Consider the following 7,944-nt stretch of genomic DNA (forward strand, 5'->3'; position numbering starts at 1 on the left):
TGTTGAGACAGAAGCGGTCATTGAAGCCCTAGCCAATCAGGGAATTCAAGCCCAAGACATCAGGATCCTCCGTGAGCTGTATTGCGGATTCACTACCAGGATCTCACCATTCTACAAAGAAGTAATCATTGATGTCAAGAGAGGGGTTCGACAGGGTGATACCATTTCACCAAAACTCTTCAGTGCCACCCTCGAGAACATCATGCGACGACTGGAATGGGAAGGAATGGCAGTGAAGATAGATGGTCGGCAACTACACCACCTCCGCTTTGCTGATGACATTGTTTTAATAACACCAAACATCAGCCAAGCGGCACAAATGCTGGCCGACATCGACCGTGAGTGTGGAAAGGTCAGACTACAGCTGAATCTTACGAAGACAATGTTTATGAGAAACAACCTCGTTCCTGATGCCCCATTCGCTCTCAACGGAACGACCATCTCCGAATGCAACAGCTATGTGTACCTAGGTCGAGAGGTCAACATGACAACATTTGGCACCCAAGCTGCGCAGGAGGAAGAGAGCGGCTTGGAACGCCTTCAAGAACGTTGAAGAAATAGCTAATAGGACGAAGAACCTCCGGCTCCGGGCACATCTCTTTGATTCCACTGTTCTTCCTGCATTAACACATGCCTCAGAGACCTGGACCCTATGTAAACAGGATGAGAACGCTATTCATGTCTCCCAAAGAAGTGCTATATTGACTATAACATTATCTTCTGTAGGACACATTAGGCTCTCTGAAGCTTGTTTGACACATGGCTTGTTTGACACATAAAGTTGAAAGGGAGTTTGTAAATAAATGATAACTTGCTAACAATCTCTGTCCAGTAAGAAAGGTTTCCCCCAAGGTTAAAGTTTTATTTTCTTGTATTGTCACTTAACAACATCATTATAAATTCCTTACTTAATTATCTATAAGTACACATCTTCCTCCTGTGTACCTCTGAAGCACTATCACCTTTACTTTGCTTATTAATAAATTGAACACATGTTTGTTTAAGCATGTGCTCACCATATGAATTAGAGCTGTGTTTTTAACTTTATGAAAATCTATAATTAAAACTTAAATTTGAATGAAGAAATTCTAGTACTATAATTACAGCACCACAATTATAATATCATAATAATCAATGTATATATTTTACATATATGCATACATAAAAGAAATACCTTAGGTAAGTTTTACCAATTTAGCAATATTAACAATTTTTATCTGAGTGGGGAGACGCAGAGTATTTTTTACTGTTTTATCTTTCTTCTACTGTATACATAATTTTATAAATAAACTTTAATTTATTTTAAAAAATCAAATCAAATCTTCTTCTTCTTTTTATATAGAAGAAGAAGAAGAAGACCAGGGATGTATCCCAAGTGGCAGAGTGTATGCATCTGCGGAGTCTTGGCTTTGATCTCTAGCCCTGTATTTACCCCCATCAGTGCCACATGTGGCCCTGGTGACACCTAAGCCCTTCTAAGTATGATCCCCATAGTAATTCATTAATTATTTAGAAAAATAATAATTCATTACATTTTGTTACTTATGGCAATTATGCTCTTTAATGTTACAGGACGAAAGAGATAATAGAGGGCTTAACTGCATGCCTCACATGCAGCTGAACTTGGTTCCATCCCTGTACAACACAGTTCTCCAATATTGGCAGGTGCAGTCCTGGAAGTTCCTAAACACTGCCAGATATGGGCCTGGAGGTGACCCAAATAACCCTAAGCACTCTAGGACCTGAGCAGCACAACATCTTCAGGGTCTTACATTGAACCACCCGCGAGATGGCTGAGATTAAAAGAGCCTCAAAAAAAAAATCTATATGAATAAAGTTACTATAAACATCAAATTAACAAACACTGAACCACTGGTTTTAGGTATTTGTTTCCTACAAGATTTTTTTACAGGTGTTTCTATTTAAAGACTATAATTTTAAAAATAGTCCAAACAAACACTGTCCTCCCATTGTTCATCAATTAGCTTGAGCGGGCCCAGTAATGTCTCCGTTTTGAGACTTCTTGTTACTGTGTTTGGCATATCGAATACATCACAGGTAGCTTGCCAAGCTTTGCCGTGCGGGCGAGATACTCTCCGTAGCTTGCCGGGCTCTCTGAGAGGGGCGGAGGAATCGAACCCAGCTCAGTCGGGCAGGCTGCGTGCAAGGCAAACACCCTACCGCTGTGCTATCGCTGTGATTAATAAAATATACAAAATAAAGACTACTATAAATGTATACCATTTAATCATATACAATGACTGAATGACCCAGAGCACTTATAACCCAAGCCTGAGCAAAGCTTATCTAGACACTTGCATTCTCTATGATGCACATCACAGCTTCCTGGATAGCACTTTGGCATTAAGCTTGGGAGTAGCTTAGTATATTCGCTAACATAAAACACAGATTTTCTTAAATCACAAAATAAAACATAGAAAGGACACGGGTTCACAGCGCAGAGTGAAGCAAGGGGCAGAGCGGTGTTTCCTTCAGCCTCTGCAGGAACATGAGCACTGAGTGACTCAAACTTTCCACTGCTGTGAAAGTTATAATTTAAAGTCTCTGACGTTTAAACTCCAATTCTAGAATGTTCAGAAAGTTAACAACGTGGCTCTTATACAAACCAATTGAGAGTACATGCTAAAATTTATTTAATTCATTTATAAGAGAACCAGCAAGAACAGTCATTCAAAAGAGCATTAAAAAAGTCCAAGTTAGAACTGGAGTGATAGCACAGTGGGTAGGGCGTTTGCCTTGCACACGGCCAGCCGGGTTTGATTCCCAGCATCCCGCATGGTCCCCTGAGCACCACCAGGAGTAATTCCTGAGTGCAAAGCCAGGAAAAGCCAGGAGTAACCCATGAGCATCGCCGGGTGTGACCCAAAAACGCAAAAAAAAAAAAAAAAAAAAAAAAGACCATGTTAACAAAAGATTAAAGAGCTTAAAATTTCTTTTAAAAAAAAGACCAAGAAAGTGCCACGTGTGTTGTTAGGTGGGGGGAGGAGTCCCCACAAATTTTAATGAGTAGATGAATTCACAAATAATAAGGACTGACTATGAATCTGTTTTTAATCTTTTGGAGATAAACAATACAAAAATATTTTAAGCCACCCATGTAAGTTTGGGATCAGCTATTGGACTCTGATCTTTAGAAGACAGCAATGATTAGTCACTCATTACTGAATGCCCCGTAGCCAAGAGTCTGTGGACAGTACTTAATGTATCTCTTTCTCTTGACCATTTTTCCAAATGATAACCTTCAAGAAAAACACTTAAGTTCTGTGACAACATTGTGCTATTAGGCCCTCAGGTACATGCCTGAACTAGAAGAACAGACATCTATAAATGCTTTTAGTTGCTCCATACCAAAAACTCTGAATTCAGAGAACGTTCATCTATAAATTAAAGCTTACCTTCCACTTCTAAAGCTCTTAGTGCCAGAGACACTTCTCCCCAGACCTTGGAGACAGAATGAGGGCTATATCCCACGTTCCACCCATCACACTTGACCCAATCTAGGTGCAGAATTCAAAAGCTGACACGTGGGCCAGCAGTCAGGCTGAAGAGTCAGGTCTGGAAATGGGCAATGACAGCAAATGTTGCTACAAGTTGTGTCTCAAAACTGCTTTGACAACAGTCCTTGCCAAGGGCAGTGCTCACCTGACATCGCCAGCACAGGCAGCACCAACTGCAGCCTGCATACCGTGGACTCCACACATGGCATGATAGTGACAATGTTTCTGGCTACGAAAAGAGATGGTATTGTTCTGGGTTTATGTGAGGTTTCCAGCTGCGTTCTCTAAACCATCTGGAAAATATGTAAGCTTCTACTTGCTATTCTTGTTCTGTTTTGTTAGTTTGGGGCCAGGTATGCAGTACTGGGGGCTACGCTTTGCATTGTTTGAGGGGCCCTGCTCTGTCAGGAATTGAACTTGGGGCTCCCACGTATAAAGTATGTCCCCAGACCTTTGTACTATCTCTCCAGCCCTTAGTTTTCTTTTAATAATTTCCCCTTTGATCCAATTTATAAGGAGATGACTTTTGTTGTTTGCAGCTAACAGTCGTGATTGATGTGTGTGTGTGTGTGTGTGTATGTGTGTGTGTGTCTATGTCTCTGTGTCTGTGTGTTTATCTGTGTGTCTGTATGCATTTGGAATTTCCTACTAGGTAATAGTTTGGATTTCAGTTTTCACTGAGTAAAACTGCAGCATATTAAATAATACAGAAGGTTTTCTGTTTTTCTCACTGAAGGTTAAAATTGGAAAGTGGCTAGACACACACTGATATGGTTCTCCAAGGTCACATAGAGGCCCAGTTTCCTTTTGTTTAATTTCCTCCCTGTTCTCTAGATGTGTGTGGGTGAGTGGAGGGAAGGAATAAGACCATGGGGTCAAAGCTTAATCTTCATGATTATATTAGCATTCCTCCCTCCGGAGAAGAGAATACATCCTTTGAAGTGTATGACCTGTAATTTGGACACATCAGTTCTCACATCTCATTAGCCAAAAGATTGTCACATGAAAGGAAAAGGAGAAAAAGAGTTTCTGGAGAGAAAACTCTATACTTAACAAAAGTTACATTGTGTACAATGATTATTATTTTTCAATCATTTATATTTGTTTATTCATTCCCCCCCTTTTCCTTTCCTTTGTTATTGTTGCAATAAGCAGGGCTGGCACACAGTGATTGTGGCGTGCTTCAGAGATAGGACACGTTCTTGTGGGACCTCAAGTGCCACGGAGGTCATACTCAGCATGTAGAACTGGAATACGATCAAACTTGTGGTCTCTTGGCTACAGGCAGAAGTTTTTTCCCTGACCTACCCACAGTTATATATCTAAAAGGAAGACATTGGGATGGCTACTAGGAGGCAATTTGTAGTCAACTAGCAATTTCAATCACATATTTCTGTTCCATGAGAAACCAGGAACATTGGCTGAACATGCATGTGTGATGGAAACTTCATTTACATTATCTAATTAATCCTACCTGGTTTTTATTTTTATTTTACAGATAGGGAAAGTGACATTTGGAGATGTATGGCAGGGGATGCAGTACCACCTCTTTATCCATTCTTTTTTTCTTTCCTAGCAATAGAAAAGCAAATGAAAGTAACATCACCAAACACTTTCTGAGTAACCAGAAACCACATGAAAGGTTACTCCAAAACTAACAGAGATACATTTAGAGACACTCATGTATTAATTTACTATGAAAAATTGAAACCATGAAGTACATACACTTATGCTATTTTTTATATTCTTATCTTAGGGCTGGAGCGATAGCACAGCGGGTAGGGCGTTCGCCTTACAAGCGGCCAACATGGCCGACCCGAGTTCGATTCCTCCGCCCCTCTCGGAGAGCCCGGCAAGCTACCGAGAGTATTCGATATGCCAGACACAGTAACAACAAAGTCTCCAATGGAGACGTTACTGGGCCCGCTCGAGCAAATCGACGATCAACGGGAGGGCCTTTACTTTACTTTACTTTACTTATCTTAATCTTACATATTAATATAGTTATGGTGGGAGGTGACACTCAGCAGGGAACCATGTAGCGCTGGGGGTTGCGGAGCTGGGCACTCCCACCTGTACACGATGTGCTCCACACCATTGAAATCTCTCTCCAGCTCCCCAGACATTTTTGAAATCTACATAAAAGCAAATCTAAATTCAAAGGCAAAAGACTTGGTGTTCAATTACAGAAAGCAAAACTGGAAAATTGCTTTTAAGACAGAAAATGGGTGTTTAGTGACATTTTACATTTTCTAGTTCAAAATGGATAGACACCATCTTCAGACATCTGTAATATAAAATAGAATTGAAAATACCTCATCTTTGTCCCACCCTCTTAAATAGAAACTTGAACACAAGTAAGTCTATACTTTTTTTTTCATTTTGGGCCACACCCGGTGATGCACAGGGGTTACTCCTGACTCTGCACTCAGGAATTATACCTGGCAGTGCTCAGGGGACCATATGGGATGCTGGGAATCAAACCTAGGTCGGCCATGTGCAAGGCAAACACCCAACCTGCTGTGCTATCTTTCCAGCCCAATATATACAATTTTTAAAACAAAAATCCCTAACCTGATCTAGAATGAAAGATTATAAAATTTTATAATAGAGATCTGCTACATTATACTATTTTAGGGAAGGCGAGGGAGAAAAGAAACTGTCATATCTTATTGTTTCTTATAGGCCAGACATCCCAGGCAAGATTGAAAACTGTTTTTTTCTTCTGTTCCCCCTTTCCCCACTGCAGAGAGCTCATGAGCTTTACCATATTTCATGCTTCTTAGAACTCACAAGATGACACTGTATCTCCCCAGCTCTGGGTTTTACTTAACATGTGACTGACTCCTCCATATTCATTATTCAATAAACATCCTCTCTCAGCAAAGCCCCAGTCTGGACTCTAGATGTGAAGATGGCTAGGCCACCTAAGGCTTGGATTTGGATGAAATTATCTCACTAGCAGCTAGAATTTTTTAAAATGGCACACAGGGTGCTGGGGATATAGTTCATGAGGCAAGGCACTTGCTTTGCAGGTGACTGTGGCAACTGTGATCCTGGTCCGAACCCCAGCACCAAAGTAGGTTCTTTAAGCATTGCCAGGAATCACTCCTGAGCACAGAGCCAGCAACAGGCCCTGAGCATGACCGGATGTGCACCACCACACAATGGCACATAGGCCAAGTTTTGTGGTCCAATTTGAGACCCGAAGTTTACAAAGATTTGGGAGTTCTTTTTAAACAGAAGAGGACTTAGGGGTACAAAATGAAGACTACAAAAGTCAGTATGAAAATGTGTAGGTAGAATGAGAGGGCCTCTGGAACAAGCCTTCTGACATCTCTTTGGTTACTAGAAATGCTCCCTTCTTGCAACCTGGATTCCCTTGCCCATGCAGAAACACCAACAACTCCTAACAACTCCCTGAGCCCCAGAAGCCTGAGTCATAGACTAGAAGTTTAAATATTTTTAGCTCTGTGGTCTCAGTCAGCCTCTGGACACAAATGCTTTGCACACTTTTCTCAGAAGCAGGTTCAAAGTACCAAGGTGCCACGGGGAAGACACACCTTTACTTAAGTCTGAGAAAACTGCCTAGAGCTCTGAACGCTCTTAAGCCAAAGAAATATGGGTGTTTTGTTTTCATTTTTTAATAAAAGGAAGATGACTGGAATATCTGCCCAAGTGAGAATTTTGGAGTTTACAAAGCTATTTCTATTCTGCAGCTCTGTCTTATTCCTCCTGGTTTTGCATTCTTGATGAGGTTAGACATGTCACAGTCTTTTTTATGTTTTATATTCACTATTTCCATGTGGTTTTACATATTTTTAGTCGAGTCCCCATTCTTTGAGGCAAAAAGCTAAAAACTGAGCTCCAGGTCTTATTAATATAAAGGATGACATAAAACATCTGCCCAGTGTTTAGGGCATGTTATCAACTACAAAGATGACTAGAAACCTAGTCATCTTCTAGTAGAAACCTAGAATTTTCAGTCCCTATTCCCTTCTCCAAAAGGGAGAAGGAAATTTTTGTGCAAGAAAAATAGTTGATATTTGATCATTGGAAGCTTCCCCAAGTTCCCAAGTGTCTGGGATTTGAAAATTTCCACAAGGACAAAAAATCCACACTGGAAGAATGACACCCCAAGACCCTGGTGATGCAAACCTCTTGCATCCAGTACCTTCCCAGACCTCTTCCTATATGTCTCTTCATCTGTACATTTATTTTAATTCTCTGGCATTTTCTTCAATGCACAGAAATATATAAGCTCTTCCCCAAGTCCTGTGAGATACTGGAGCAAATTAATTTTGCCTAAGGAAGGAATCTTGGAACCTCCCATCATATGTGATCATCAATTGATCAGAGACATGAGTGACTGCCAGAACTTGTGACTAGTGTTTGAAGTGGGGTGTATATGGGGGGGGGGGAAGTC

Source organism: Sorex fumeus, unplaced genomic scaffold (genome assembly GCF_029834395.1).
Source record: "Sorex fumeus unplaced genomic scaffold, SorFum_2.1 ptg000034l, whole genome shotgun sequence".
NCBI classification, from domain to species: Eukaryota; Metazoa; Chordata; class Mammalia; order Eulipotyphla; family Soricidae; genus Sorex; species Sorex fumeus.